The sequence below is a fragment of the Orbicella faveolata genome, unplaced genomic scaffold (genome assembly GCF_042242905.1).
Source record: "Orbicella faveolata isolate gen_17 unplaced genomic scaffold, um_ofav_v1 contig_13, whole genome shotgun sequence".
In the NCBI taxonomy this organism is placed as follows: Eukaryota; Metazoa; Cnidaria; class Anthozoa; order Scleractinia; family Merulinidae; genus Orbicella; species Orbicella faveolata.
Window position 1 is genome coordinate 15,795,001 of NW_028301540.1, and position 17,042 is coordinate 15,812,042.

Below are 17,042 nucleotides of genomic sequence, written 5' to 3' on the forward strand. Positions count from 1 at the left end.
CACTTGATCTAAAAGCCATTACAATATTAGTTTAGATAAAAATTAGCGTTTCATTCCTTGTCCTGATATTAAACGATTCAATATCATATCAGTACTTTCTTCTTTTATCGTTGGAATTGTTGCTTTTTCTTTCACACCTCTTAGTCGCTTCATTATCAGATCACCTGATTTTTGTGCCGCTTTTTTACCCAAACGCTCACCAGCGTGTTCTACTCCAGATTTTATTGCTTTTTTCGCGATTGGCTTGGCAACATTGTGGAATACAGATGATACTATTTTCCTTATCGGTTTGAATATATTGTCAACAATCAAACCGTTTCCTTTGTGCTTATACAAATTTGCCCATTTTAGGATGGTAAAACCTTTTGAATTCATATGGTTTCATATGAATAGATTGGAGAATTCTTTTCAGTAACAAGCTAAAAGCTGTATCTGCACCGTTATTTATTTGTCGTCTTTTGCCATCGGTTAAATATATTCCTGTTCTCGAAATGGTGTTCTTATTCATGGGATTAAATGTGACTCTCCGTGGTTTTATAGAGAAACTAAACGACGGTTTCAAGATGTATGTGCTAAAACTGTATATAACACCTGTATCTACACCATCAACAAGGCTGGTATTGGCCAGATCACAATGGATATTCAAAATATCTGTGTCTTGACTCAAATTGGGTAATCTTAAACCATAATTGTCAGCATCTTTCAGAATCACTTTGTTAAAGCCAATAAGCTCATGAAAATTTGATCCAGTCAAGTCAAGTTGGCAACCCGTTTTCAATTTTATTAATACTCTGAAGGTGCTAGTTTGAAATCCTAACGTTGTTGGATATTCATCTTCATCACCCTTTATTACGGTTTCATTTTTCAAAAACGCGTTCATGTTAATATAATTATAAACACCAGCTGGTAATGTAAGTTCTTTCCAAGTTGAACAACCATCTGAGCTGTATTTTATTTTCTGATTATTATAACCAGGATTGATGTTCAAACACGTGAATGACATATTTATTATTCTGTACAAACCAATCATGTATTCATAATTACTATCCAAAATAACTGGTCTATCAAAATTGGTCACAAAATTGGCTGGTGTATTGTTTGCGCTACTGTTATTCAAATAACTTGATAATACAATTTCTCGTTCCATATACAGTTAGATTATATATTATATTTTAAAATAGCTTTTGTGCAGTTTATTGTATCCTGATTTATTGATTGCTGATATACGTAACAACGTGTCTGACAGAGCAACTCCCGTGTTTCTCATTTTGATTGATGTATTACCAGCCAAAATCTCTCCTATACAACGTCTCCACCTTTCTGTTTTCGAATTCCAGATCCTTTCATCGTCTTGACTTTGGTTTTGTAATATTTTATGTACTGGCCCAACACAGCATTTGCATTCTGTATTCTTTTCTTATTCGCTTGCCTTTCAGCTTCAGATATTGCTCCCTTTTTTGTACTGTTTTGTGACAGCTGACTGATAACCTTTCAACTCATTGCGTCTTAATTCCGCATTTTTTATTATTTTATCAAGATACGCTTTATTCTTTTGTGGCGTCATTACAGTTTGATTCAATCGCATTTCTACATCGTCATAATTTGTTACACCAATATCATCTAGCATCTTGTTAGCCATGTCTTCATCAGCTACCTCATAATCAGGTACTTCATCATCGTCGTATTCTGTAGGCATTTCTTGTGGTTCTTGAGACAAACATTGAGAATCAACGTAAATCTCCTTTTTCCCTTCTAAAACGTCCTTCAACGATTCTTCATAGGTTTGTGGTTTTGGTACTATTTGTTTGGTATTTTCTGGTTCAAATAAATCACCCAGATTCATATCTTCAACCTCATCTTCAATATTAATACCATAATCTGGTACACCTTCCTTCTTCTTCGTCTTTCGTCTCATTGGTGGTATTTTCAAATTACTAGCCACAACATCATCCAATTTAGTTGTTATTGGTTCAAACACTTTTTTGAAAGATGCCTGGCTTATCTGTTTACTGATGTCACTCTGTGTTATTGTATTATAAACATAATTAATTTTATCACCCAATTAGATTTCTTTTTTGCAAGTTCTCTCCACTTTAGTAAACTCATTATAATATTGTATTATATAAAACATCATGTACTACATCGTGTACTAAAATTATATACCAGTATAATATGAAAATACCAAATTATGATATCAAAGAGGATGTTGGTAATTATAAACAATTATTCCAATTTATGCCTGACCGTTGCTTTCGGATGCTAATTTGGGGCCCATCAGGCTCAGGAAAGACGAATTCATTGCTTCATATGATAATGAATTACTGTATTTCGATAAATGTTATCTATATGCGAAAAATCTCGAACAATCAAAATATGAATATCTGATTAGTAAAGAAGTTGGTTATGATACATTAGAAGTTAGTAATGATGAAATACAATCAGTTTCAGAAATGAATGGTGGTAATCAAAAGCTTGTCATATTTGATGACTTTGTTTGTGAAAAGAACCAATAGCCATTAATCGATTACTTGATAAGAGGAAGACACAAGAATTGTAGTGTGATATATCTTAGTCAGAGCTACTATAAAACTCCAAAGGATATTAGACTAAACTGCTCTTATTTTTGTATTTATGAATTCCCAAGTGCTGATGAAAAATCACTTTTATGCCGTGAAAACAATGTTGATCAAAAGTTGTATGAAAAAGCTACTAATGATCCATATAGCTTTCTGTATATAGATAAACCACGAAAATTTTCCGCTAAGAATTTCAACGAGAGATTGTAATTTTTAATCTAATATTATTATACATGTCTTATTCAAACGGAATATCAGGCTCGTCAGGTGAAGTTGCCTCATCTGAAACAGTAATAGTAAAGGGTGAAAAAGGAGACCCTGGAATAGGTTTTAATTTAACTTCTTATGGAAATTATGATTTACAAAATAAAAAAGTGTTCAACCTGGACAGTCCTGATGATCATAAAGTTGATGATGATTACAACACAAGAATCAAGAGATCTCAAGAGTGCTGTTAATAAAGAGTATTTGAACGACAAATTTCTGAAGAAGGATAAAGATGGTAATTATTATGATGCCAGACAAATGGTAATCAAAAACACAGAACCGTATTATGATGGGTTATATGATAATAATACCTTAGTCAGTAAAGGCTTATGTTGATGCAGAAAATAGTAAGCAAGATATTGCTATTGCTGATAAAACCAGTAAGGCTTATCTTGATACAGAAAACGGTAAGCAAAACATTGCTATTGCTGGTAAAACCAACAAGTCTTATGTTGACAACGCTGATTCGGTTCTTCAGACGAATATTGATGGAACAAAAGAAGCTTTATGAGAAGTATTTGTGAAATTGGATCAAGGTTTGGATGAAAAATTGAGTATTCATGGTGGAAATTCTATGACTGTTGATCTTGATGCAGGCGACAACAAAATTATCAATTTAGGACCACCACCAACAAAAGACAATGCTGCTTCAAAAGAATACGTTGACACTGAGATCTCAAAAGTTGGTGGTTCCAATAAAATGGCTGCTGATTTTGACATGAACAACAAAAAAATAATCAACTTATCCACTGACTCCCACAACATGTTGTCAGCCACTAATATCAGGTACGTAAACCAGGTCAAATCGGATATGATTATAACGCTGACTGATAGTTTTAGTAAAAAGATAAATGAGGCACATATAAGCGGCTCAACTGACTAAAAAAATGTTTTCCAATACCTTATGGACGATGTTAACCAGTCAACAAGTGAAAGTAACATTATCGTTGATGGTATCGAAGACTTTTCTGATTCGCTTCATGACATTGGTAAAAAAGCCTACAGTTTTAGAATGGGAAAAGGAGCACAAAACTGGTATGCATCTCGACTGAGTTTCAACATGTATCTACTTCCTGAAGGTGAATTCACTTTGGTGATTGAGTTTTTTTCACCAGTTATGGATCAGGTGACAGTGTCAGTTGTTTCTACTTCATTGAATATCAGTCAACAATCAACGAAACTGTTTTCTAAATACAGTAGATCCATCATCCACCTGCATAAATATGATGTAACTCCACCTGAATACATCTTTATTGACTTAAGATGCCAGGGTATTGCAAACAGTGCATCTCAGGGGCGTGGTCATTTATTTATGGAATCGAGGACTCACAGAATGATGTGAGCTCAGATGTCTTCGATGAGCCGTATTATTTGGAAAACGGAAAAATGACATTCAAAACTACTGTTGAATTTTTGAAATCTGCAAACTTTAATACAAACATCGATATGAAAAATCATCAGATAAAAAATGTTCAAGATGATGTCGAAAATAATGATACTGTGAATATCAAACAGTTGAATGAATTTGAAGATGATCTTGTAAAATCTTTCAGAAGAGAAATGCAAAATAAAATAGATCTTTTGGAAACAATAAAGTCTTTAGAATACAAAATAATCATAATGGAGAAACAAATGGCCAGCTTGACATTGAATGCACCATTATTCAAAAGATTATTCGAATTCCTCGCTGATTTATTAAATCCTGAAACTGTCAAGAGGAGTGTTCCTATAATATAAGTGCTTGGGATAATTTGAATGTAGTTACCTCAACTAGTTCACCAAGTAGCAAGAATTTTTCTGATTTAAGTCTAAAATATGGGTTCAAAAATATCTGTAATGAAATGGATGTTAATCTCGACGTACAGAATGATTTCACCATGTTTTTTATTATCAAGCATGATACCAGTCTTTCATATGTTTTTGGTATGCATTTTAGACACACAGCTCCAACAGATAACTACTCTATAGACGTACAGAATAGTTGTAATTTAAGCAATCTCAGATGCAGACCCAGTAATTTCGTATCTCCAAAATTTATCAATTTTGCAAATAAATTAAAAAATGAACAACTCATGACATGGGCTGGCAAAAATGGTAGTTCATACACTATAACGATAGCAGGAACATGTAACATAATAACAGAAACACATTCTTATTCTGAACACGCATCTTCCAAAATACATCTCCATACAATGGGATATCTTTTGAGAATGGGTTTCACAACGAACTCTTATGCAATAGGTGGAGATGCTTTTCAAGCTATGGCATTAGCAGAACAAAACTTAGGAACATATTTCGGATTAGATTAAATATAATCTAAACCATACGTATGAAAGCATCAAAGACTATTTTCAATTTCAATCACATTAATCCAAATTTAAGCCGAAGCTGAGATATCAGAGTTGAAAGCTTTGTACAAACACTTTCATAAAAAATACTGGCTATTCAAAATGGCATACAAATATTTTAGAAAAATGGACCTGGCATGTAAAATGGATCTGTTGGATTGATAGCAACAGGAACAAAAGTGGGAGCTGCAACATTGAACCCCATTGTTCTTGGGACAATATCAGGTGCTGGTCTTATTTGGAGCGCATTCACAGAAGCTAAAAATTACAAACGAAAGATTGAGATGTGTAAAATTGCTTACACTTCATATGAAAAAATATTGACCGTCATAAGGTCCTTTCTGAGAGGATTAGAATTCGATGACGAACGACTTTTGGACTACATCAAAATGGTCGATGAAATTATAATAGATATGTGTCCATTATACGACAAGTCTGAGGATAAATACAACAAATTGTTTACAACTGAATAATATCTCGTGTTTTTTTCCGATATTGCTCATAAATGTCTAGCGCTTTTTTAGACTTCGTCATGGGTTATTTTCATGTGGTATATTTAACATTTTGAATATTTGTTTCAAAATAAAATTAATGTTAATCATTCGTTTGCGATTACCATTAATCTGTGGTAGCATCTTGTCTATTTCTCTGAAAATCTTATGTATTTTGGTTAAATCAGAAACTGGTATTTGTAATTTGTATTTACTGCATATGTTATTTATGACGTTTTCTAAATGATATTTTCTTTGGTAAACCGATTTCTTGACAATCTTGTACTTGTTTTCATGAAAATCAATGTATTGGCTGGCTATATCATAACTGTTAACTGTGCCGCAATTACGGCATACATTGGCGCCTTTGTTATTGACAATATCTTGTTTTTCACAACAAGGAAGTTATATTGTTGATGGTTGTTGTAATTCATGATCGCAGAATCGACAATCTATGTAGTCCATTTTGATCATCTCACTATCTATTTCTATATTGCAGTTCATCACTAATACGTATAGTAAATTTGATCAGGATCTGTTGATTGACTCGATTGACTTGAACTATACGAACTCATACATTATAGGTATAGAGTTTATTTTTTATATAACAGTTATACTATGGAACTCGATATGAAAAATTACGAAATATATTCTTTCAGACTAGAAAAATACCCTGACAAAATATTCTATGCGGTTTTCAAAAAAGAGTCATTTTGGAAAAAAATTGAGAGGATTATTATGTAGATAATATGTATATGGAAATTGCACGTTGGTTCTGTCCGTATTGCTGTGAATATTATTTGTTGGCGTATATAATCCAACATAAACTAACAATGAAGCATCAAACGAATAAAGCAGAGTTTGAGAAGAGATATGATGAAAAGGTCAACGACTGTCTTATACAATTATGTGTTTTTGATGCATCAGAAAGAGAGTGAGAATTAGGGAAAAGTCCCGCGGATATGACATAACAGACTTGCGGTCTTTCCGATAAATGTCGCGCAATGGACTAATTTTTGATTTTATAATGTCCGTAAGCATATGATCGTATGCCATCTTTTTTCAGATATCTTTTACCATCAAAAAAACTCAAGTTCAGTTTATTCAATTTATAGCTTCCCAGTTGATGGCGACACATTTGATTGTTTTCATCTTATGATACATTTGCTGACTATTGAAGAGAGTATTTTTATAGTCAACATGATGAATATTCTTTTTGATCACAATTTTCTTGATTTCTTTCGCGGTTTTACCGTTTTCACCATTGTCTTTGATATACGAATACATTTTACTTCTGAGACCAACAAATTCTGTTATTATTTCACCAGCTGCCTCATCTTTGAACTTACCAATTACTTTCTTATTGGTCTTATTATAGAATTTACTATCTTCTGGATAATCACTGTTATCAAACTTACTTTTATCCGCCTAAAAGTCTTTGTAGATGTCTTTTGTTCGAATTTCACATGTGAGACAGTCAGTATCTGTGAACAATAATTGAGTTTTTGATCCGTATTTTTTGTTTGATGTAATTGTAGTGGAAATCATACATCAAAGTCTTACTGAAGTCTAAAATACACATACCTAAATAAACAGGTCTGTTCAAGGTCAGTGCTTCTTTGATCTTATGTACTGCAACTAGATTTTTATTGAAAATTTTTGATGATACGTAAGTAGGCTTACTTGCTACTTTAACATGTTGTTTCTCATCAGTAACAAGTCTAACATCAACTCGTTTACGAACATTCTCCATAGTTTTCCCAAAGACTGCATTATTCATGGGTTTGAAGATGTCTTTTTCAAACGAATTTTTAGCATTAGTTCGTTTTCGTGTATTAAAATTAATGCGCTCTTTTAACCAAGGAGATTGATTAAATTTTAAAACACGATGAATTTTGGTTAATTTTAATCCCAAATCAAGATATAATTGTATATTTCTGTAGTGGAAAACATATTTTTCTGTGTTATTCAACTGAGACTATTATCCAATCACTACCTTCCGATAGCCATTGTGCGATCTTTTTCAAAATCTCTTCTTGGGAAATTTTTAATTGTTGGTTTAAATCAATGATGTTTGTAACAGTCTTGGCTTTACTATTGAAACGAGCAGTTTTACGTTTCAAATAATGCTTTCCACCAGTAATATCAATTTCAACTTCAACATCATTATCATTTTTTCCACTATTAGGGATTTCTTTGATAAAATTTACTCTCAGAGTTTCATAAAATTTGAAATTTTTATTATTTTCCAAGTGAGATTTATTAAAATAGTACTCAATTGCCTGTCTGGTAGTTTGTAATTGAACTAACGGATCAATTTTATTTTTCAAATTAATTTCATAAGTTTCAACAGCATCTTTTAGAACTCGTTTAACAGGCGTTGTTTTAGTTCTTGGAGCTGGAATGGGAGGTTTTTTTTTGTTCTTGGTTTAGGTATTGGTTTTTCTACCTTCAACATAGCTCCAATAGGTAATTCTATCACTTTTGTTCTTGGAGCTGGAACAGGTGGTTGTTTAGTTCTTACAGCTGGCACAGGTTTAATCGTTCTAGGTTTTGGAACTGGCATCTGACCACCAATATAACCATCTCTGAACTCAGGTGGTAGGGGAATTATGAGATTTTCATATTCCCAGACCATTTGTATGACACCTTTGCGTGGTTTAGGAATTGGTTTTTCTTGATCTTTCAACAACAGATCAATAAGTTGAGATTTTGTCAATTTATTCAAATTTAATTTATTCATCTCTACTATATTATAGTTAGATATTATCATAATATTTTTCTTATTCATACTCATTACTACCAATATATTAATACCGACATCGGTTTATATCTAATTTGGAGGGGTAATTTTTTATGTGATTTTCAGTAACTTGTGACTGAGGGTTGTATTGATGAGGCTATAATATTATTTCACATTGAGCAAATGGTGAGGCAAATTTTGATTTCTGGAGGGATGTGGTGAAAAAGTAGGAAAAAATGAAAAGCCATGATTTTGAAATGGTGAGCCATTTTTTGATTTCTGGAGGGGTTGGAAGATTGTTTTTTGAAAAAATATGAAAAATGCGTGTTTCGAGTTGGGGCCCGGTGAGGTAATTTTTTTGATTTCTAGAGGGGTGGTAGACACGAAAATTGCTCACGAGCGGGCTTGAAACGGAAGTTGCTCTGAGAGGGCTGAAAATACATTTTTGGAGAGTGAGCCCGGCGAGGGTATTTTTTTGGGTGGGAAGGCCGTTTTTGCATAATGTCTTAGTAGTCCCATTTCCTATACTACTCAGGATACCCGAAGCTAACATGAATAAATTTCAAATTGGAGGTAACTTTGGCTTGTAAATTAACGCTGTAATGCTGCTTTCTGTTGAAGTAATCCTGGGGGTTATCTGGGGGTGCGTTTATTTCGATGTGACAACCGTCTATAGCGCCAACTATTTGGGGAATCCCGTATTCCTCTTCAAACTCATCGATCAGTTTCTGTAACTTTTGTCTCGTTAATGGAAACCTAATAAACTGGTCTTTCAGTCGGAGAAGAGAAAGTTCGAATTCGTCACAGATAGTTTTAGCGGTAGACATCCCAATTCCAAATTGCAGTCCACAGCTTTTGAAGCTATCCCCTGTTGCTAGCCTCCACAGCGGAACGGCAATTCTTGCTTCGACGCTTACAGGTAAATGCATTCCTATGCGAACTGGACCATTTATACGAGCGCAGTTTATATAAGACGCGAAGTGCTCGTATAAATCATGTGGTTCACGGCTTATTAGCGACTCTGTTTGCGGCTAATACCTCGCTTTTGTGTTGGTTGTCATAGCAATCGCGGAATAGTATAATATTCTGCCCTGGGTATTGTTATTCATGAAATGTAAATAAGGTATGGGGAAACGCTCTGGCTTGGGACGAGTCCAAACGAGACGAAGAGTCTGGAGGATGCGCTCCAAAAACCCGGATTCCTCGCGGAGTGGGAGGGCGGGTCGCTACATCTAATCTAAACGGCGGCCTAGAGTAGAGTGCAAGGGGTGGGCCCAACGTGGACCTTTATATTCATAATTTAGAAGTCTCCAGGGCATATTATTAACATATGCAAATGACTTTGGATAGCGCGAGCGGAGGAAAAACTTGCACTTAAGCAGTGCGACTCGCGTTTTACGTATTTATGTTCATATATGTTATTTACCGGCTGGGAGGTCCTTGTAGTGAAGATCTGTGACGAACTCAAGCCCGAGGTCACAATTTTTCGCTATACGGACCAGCCGTAGGCCAATAAATAACGTTTTTTTCCTCTCTCTCCCACCTTACGTTTTGAAATTGTTGATCATTTCCACACAAACATCGCGCGCGCGTTGCCTTGACTGTGGTCACAGATAGGAAAATCCGGACCGCGCTAAGAGCCAATCAGATTGCAGGATTCGTTAAGAAAAATAAATGTATATTGAACAAGCGTGAGGTCCGTAAAAGAGAATGAATGAGACTAATATTCCCTAATACAGACCGAACAATTTACTTCAATAACGTATTTATTATAATGGATCTTTTAAAATTCTGCTGACACATGAATGCATCAATTCTCGGTAAGCGCGCGAGCCAAGGTCAATTATATGTTTGCTTGTCTCAGGCCGCTTTCGAGAAAGTTTAACTAAAACTGTCCTCCAGACATAAAGGAAAATATATTTCTACTTAAGAAGACACTGTTTTCTTTCGTGCAAAAAAGGTGATTTACCGAAACGAGAGAATATGATCTGTCTGTTGCCGAAACTATTTCTGAGCGGTCCAGTATGGGGCGCTGAGAAAAGCAATCAGAATTATCCTCTGCCTCGTGGACCAATTTGCCAAGCATATAATAAGGATAATTACAGATGCATTTATATCATTTCGGCATGATCGTGCATCACTGTAATACCGAGTTTGATAGCGCGGCTTTGCAAGCTATGCAGTTAAGTTGTATTTAACACACTTGCTTTTCATAACAATACATACCTTCTTTTGGGTTTGTTTGGTTGCGTCAAGCAAGACCTCAATACGTGACTTCTCTAAAGCCCACGTTCACTTTAGAGAAGCATTCGATTCCAAAGTCCGAAGATAATTGCTCATATACCATGATGGCTAAGCCAATGAAAACTCTTGGATTGCATTATCCATTGATTCAGCTTTTAATACTACACGTTAACACATCCGTCTCCTTAGGAGGCTCGTTCGATATCAATAACGCGCTATAACACTATTTTATGCTTGCACCGGCGTTATAACATGTCTTCCGTCGCTTCGTGCACACCTATTTTAAGTATCTGAACAATATTTGAGAGGGAATAGGACGTCCTTCTTTGATTTACATTTGTGGTATATATCGTAACGCAAGCGGAAAACCGAAAAATCATAATAAAAAAGAAAATACGAGAGACTAAACAAATCTGTGCAAATACGAGGAGGACATGTGTTTTACGATCAAGCTTGATATTTGCATTTTTACAAATTGTTTTTGGTGCGTCTTCAATGATAGATTACGGTGATTGAAACAAGCCTTAATTAATTTTTTTGCTCCATAATTGTTTTTTTTGAAAGAAAAAGAAAGAGCAATGCAATCTAAATGAAAAAGTCTTTATGTGTCTCTACTGGAGTTCAGTTAACGACTTCATAAAAAGAACGTCTCCACAAAACAAACGCCTCCATACACAGCAAGTTGTCTAGCGATCATTCTCTCTCTAAACAGTGACAGAGACAAACTTCCATGTCAGGTTGAGAAGCTGGAACTATCTGTTCCCTCTCGTTGCTGAACGATTCAAGAAAATAAATTTCGTGCAGCTTCAAAGGTATCATGAAGAACAATGAGGCATAAATATCACCTATTAGAAATAGCCGATAAAATACGCGCGCTGATTGGTTAAAAATCGTGTTTCTATAACACGTAATGATGGTCTGAGCAAAGATAATTTACATTTTGATGATGTTATATTTGGTATGTGCCGCCCCAAAACTGTAGGTTTTGAGCTGTTATTATTCCAATCTGCAACAACAACCAACCATTTTATTTTGCCAGATTTACAAGAAAAGATAAAACCAGCTAGTATAAAAAAACAAAAAAACTACTCAGACTAGTAAGAAAACTAAACAAGCAGAGTAGATAGAAAAAAATAATAACAGGTTTTACCCTGTTTGCCACATACATAATCAAAGCGAAAAAAAAACCCACAAAAAAACGAGATATAAACATATAGTTAAGTGAATGACAAAAAAAAAAAGAAAGTAAAAAGTAATTTTACTCTACCAGTTAATGATAAGACCAAACTTGTATGTAAGTTTGTTTGGAACAAACAAAAACTATCTAAGGTAATAATACTAAGCCAATCTAAACTCTCTCGGTCTCCGAGGGTGGGGATGGAAGGCTTCGCCAGAGACTGTGTAGTGACAGCAAGTCCTGACTCGTACCCAGTGCTCCTATTAGACCACTCATAAGTATCTTAAACACTCATGATTGATCCAATAGGTTTACCTCCAGGCTCGCCAGATGTGTTTGCTTAAGCTCTCGGCGCACTGCCAGGCATGGGATATCCATATGGCACTGGAAAGCTGGTGTGAACATTGTTAACATTACAACAGGGCACTGGCGGTGTAGTGTAATGTAGTGTAATATATGTAATAGGAGCACTTTCATGTACACAGGAAGTGTTTTCCAAGGCACGGGATATCCGTATGGCATTCGAAAGCTGGTATCAAAACACGAGGTTTTGAATGCCTCATGGATATCCCGCATTGCTTAAATAGTCAACCGTCAGCCTCCCTCCTGTTAGGATTTTAAATAATTTGTGTTCTATTTGCAAAATTAGTTTGATTATTTATAGTGCCCTCAATTGCTTAATACCCTATAAAATAATCCAGTACGCCGTCGACACAACTGTTTTTGTTCAAGATATTCGGTCTGTTCATAGACTCTTTGATCTGCTGCAACAATTTGGAAACTGTTCTGGTCTCCGAATAAATCAATCTAAATAAGAAATACTTTGGCTGGGATCATTGCGTCAGAGAAAGGATTCCATTCTTAATCTAAAATTAAGCGATGAGTCTGTTTACGCATTGGGTGTATATTTTTCATATGATGAAGAACTTGCCACTAAAAATCTTCTTTGAAAAGTTTCCCAAAAAGACACTCAACATTTGGTCGTCTCGAGATATATCTATGTATGGAAGAGTAAATGCAGTCAAAACGTTGGTAATATGCACACTAACTTTTATTTGCAGCGTGTTAGACACTCCAAATGGGTTTACCGATAAAGTAAACAACATAATATTCGATTACATATGGAAGGACAAGAATCCAAAACTCAAAAAAAAAAAACGACTTAAATCAAATATAAGAACGAGGGGGGCCTAAATATGCTAGATTTTACGCCATTTGATAAAGCATTAAAGATAGCTGGGTAAAGCACTTGTACGCTAACGATAAAAGACCATGTAAATTTATCCCACTATCCTTACTTTCCAATGTTGGCGGCAACCTTCTTTTCCGGTGTAACTATGACATCCAATATCTACCACTGAATGAAAACTTATCAAAATTCTATCGAGATATAATTTCCCACTGGCAGAAAATTAATAGCACTAATCCGAAAACAAAAGGAGACGTACTAACTCAAATAATATGGAATAATCAGTTTATTCGAGTATACAAGTCATCTGTCTTCTACCATGGTTGGAAAAAAGTCAGCATTGAAAATCTCTCGTGCCTTTTCGACAACGAAATTAACACCTTGATGTCTTTTAAAACCTTCATGCAGAAATACAACGCCAAGAGTAATTTTCTACAGTATTACAGCCTTCTGTCTGCAATACTGCAGAATCAGAAAACCGTGCTAAAGCAGGAATGTCTTCTACCGTCAACTGAATACGTACCACTTGAAATCGAAAAGGTTACATGCAAAACAATTGACAATACTTTACTGAATCAGCAGCACTTCCCTCCTCCAACTGCAGACAGAAGACTTATTGAACGCGGCTTTATCTTTCAAGAAAGACAAAAAATCTATTCACCTCCTTTTCCTGTCGCAAATGAGGTACAATTATCCGTGTTTCAATATAAAATAGTTCATAATATCCTGTATACAAATAAAATTCTTTACAAGACGAAAAAGAAACAGCAACCCAATTGTCCTTATCGCCATGACATTGATCAGACACCACTCCATTTATCTGTCGAATGTCCAATTGCTAAATCCTTGTGGAATAAATTTACAAAGTGGTACTACACTACATGTAGAGGAAACATTGCTTTAGAGGTGAATGATATTATGTATGGTTTTTAAAATACACATCGTCCGGCTTAACTCTAAATCACCTGATCACAATTGGAAAATATTTTCTTTACATTAGCGCAGTACAAGATGAAAAAAGACAATTAACTATTGCAGGCTAGCTGTGCAAATACAAATATTGTTACTATCCATTTGGAAGTAACTTAATTAAATTATCGATTTGTAAGTAATTGTATTGTATCGTAATATTAGTATTGTTCTCAGTAGCATAAGTATCGTTTTGTTAGTAATGTCAACTATTATACTACAGGCTGAGAAATTTCTGAAATGTGATTGGCTAAGACCAGTAGTATTTAAGCCAAATTTGAAATACTTACATGTAAAAATTACAGCCAGTTTCCATGGTAACTGAAAAATTATTGTTTCTAATTTTAAAACAATGGCGGATAGATTTCCCGATTCTGACGCGAAGAACTGCAACAATTTAAGGAAAATGCCGAAAATTCGAACACAAAGAAAAGCACTAAGACCTGGGTTACTGTTTGGACCACATGGGCTGAAGAAAAAGGATACAGTCCAGATATTGTAAGCCACGAAGCCAAGGAACTTGACGAGATGCTTCAGAAGTTTTTCGCCGAGGTGAGAAAGAAGGATGGTTCAGACTACGAGCCAGACAGTTTGCGGGTAATGATAGCGTCCCTGGACCGTCATTTATAGGAAGCAGGCAGCAGCATTTCCATTGCCAAGGACAGAGAGTTTGTCAACAGTCGCAAAGTACTCGAAGGGAAAGCTCGCTTCCTCCGTGAACAGGGCTACGGCAAACGTCCCCGTGCATCAAAAGCACTAACCACTGAAGACGAAGAGCTGTTGTGGTCCAAAGGGCTCCTTGGCAGCCAGTCTCCGAAGTCCCTAATAACCACAATGTGATTTCTTTTGACGCAGCATTTCGGATTACGAGGCTGTCAGGAACACCATGACACGTATGTCGAAGATTTTTCATTCACCAAAGACGACAATGGCGTCGAGTACATCACGTACGAAGAAAATCCCACAAAAACGCGTCAGGGCGGCCTTCGCAACAAAAGAAGAGTGGTTCAGCCGAACATGTTTGCAACTGGTGGGCCAAGATGTCCAGTCAAGCTTCTAAAGACGTTCCTGGCACACAGACCCGAGGAAATGAAAAACAGTGGGCCATTTTACCTCGCGGTGATTGAGCGCCCTAAGTCTCAAGTGTGGTATAAGCGACAGAGAATGGGGATCCACAGCATTAATTCCTTCATGAAATCTATGGCTCTTCAGGGCGAGATTGAAGCTAAACGGCTCACAAACCACAGTGCACGGAAAACGCTGGTGAAGAAACTCAAAGCTGCCAACCAACCTCGCTCCGCAATTATTAGCGTCACTGGCCATACAAACGAGCGCTCTTTAGCCGACTACGAGGAAGGCGATGAGAATGAACAACGGCTGATTTCCTCAATCATAAGCTCTGACGGTCAGGCAAGCACGTCCAACCAACGCCGTCCTCTTCAGAATGTTGGCCTTTCCTCTGATGTGGAAAACACGCTGATGATGAATGAAGAGCGGTTGACTACAATCAACAATTTCCACGGCTGTCAAGTGACCATCAACTACCAGCTTAGCCAGAAGTTTCCCGAGCCGAGGTGCAGTGTTCCACAGGCAGAATCGATTGCAGATGATTGTTAAACTTTGATTGATGAGCCTATTAAAAACTTTCACTCTTTAGAACTGAGATTTACAGACATTCGAGTACAGTTTCATCACAGTTGTGTGCTGTGTGACCATATGTGATGTTGAAGCGATCACATGTTTAATCACATGTCATTGTAAAGCCATTCAACTGCGCGTGACTAAATAAAAATATGTGTGTTATATGAAATGCAAAATTTCTTTGCCTTGTAGTATAAACAAAAAATAGTACGGTTTCTTCGGGGTATTTGGGACAAATACAGGCTCGTGATATTTCAAAACTCCCCAAATATCACTCGCCGCGGCGGCTCGTGATATTTTGGTGAATTTTGAAATATCACTCGCGGTATTTATCCCAAATACCCCTGGAAACCGTGCTATTTCCTATACATATCGTATTGTAGGTAGTTTTGTATTTCTTTAAGTCGTTTTAGTACTGTATTGTAAATAGCATAAGTATCACTTTATAAGTAGTATAGCTTAAGTAGTGTGTTGTAATTTATTGTACATGAAATGAAAAAAATTATTAAACACGAGTGTTTTACTGGAAAATACACCACTCGAGTGGCGTATTTTCGATATCCTCACTGGTGAAGATATCGATGATTTCACTGACATCAAGTTTGTCTCTTAAATTGTACTTAAATTCGTTGGTTAATGATCGAAACATCTTCCAGTCTTCCTCGAAAGTCTTCGGCGATCTTCGGCAATCTTCGGAAAGTTGTCGGAAATCTTCGGAAAAACGTCAAAAACGCCGTCCTCAGTATGAACATTACACGTTACCTCGAAGATATCCATTTTATGTTCTCGTGGCAAGAACAATATCTTACTCGTTCGCTGCGCTCACTCGTGAGATATTGTTCTTGCCACGAGAACATAAAATTCTTATCTTCTAGCCACCGTGTAATATCCTCTAGGCAAAGTATTTATATGTGTTGCATTGCGATCGAAACATCATCGGTTCTTCTTCGGAATCTTCGGAGTTCTTCGGAAATCTATCGTAATCTACCGAAATTTTCGGAAAATGTTCGAAAATGTTTGTCTGGCCTTCGGAGAACTTTTGGAAAATCTTTGGAAATGTTCGGAAAGTGTGCAGAAATCTTCGGGAAATCTTCAAAAATCTCGTCGTCAGTATGTTTATATAATAAACACAATAATACATGGCTGCTTGTAGATATGGAATTTCTTTTCTCGTGTTCAACTTTATATCTCACGAGTGAGCGCAGCGAAGGAGTGAGATATCAATTTGAACACTCGAAGAGAAATTGCATACATTTTGTATGTAGGCGCACCCACGCATTATCCTCTATTTATTAAAAAAAAGAAGGGTAAAAAAGGTAAAATCAGTCATGCATATCACAAATGCGCTTGGCCGCAAGTGAAATCATGCGCTCACCTATAAGGGTCGAAGCAAGAGT

The 17,042-nt window shown here is 36.0% G+C and overlaps 2 pseudogenes; one reads left to right on the forward strand and one right to left on the reverse strand.

The window, feature by feature from the left end:
- Window positions 1–9,354, reverse strand: part of LOC149115278 (uncharacterized) — a 25,668-nt pseudogene extending 16,314 nt beyond the window's left edge.
- Window positions 9,355–14,222: 4,868 nt separating this feature from the next.
- On the forward strand, window positions 14,223–15,614 carry LOC149115280 (uncharacterized protein KIAA1958-like; annotated as a pseudogene).
- Window positions 15,615–17,042: the final 1,428 nt, after the last annotated feature.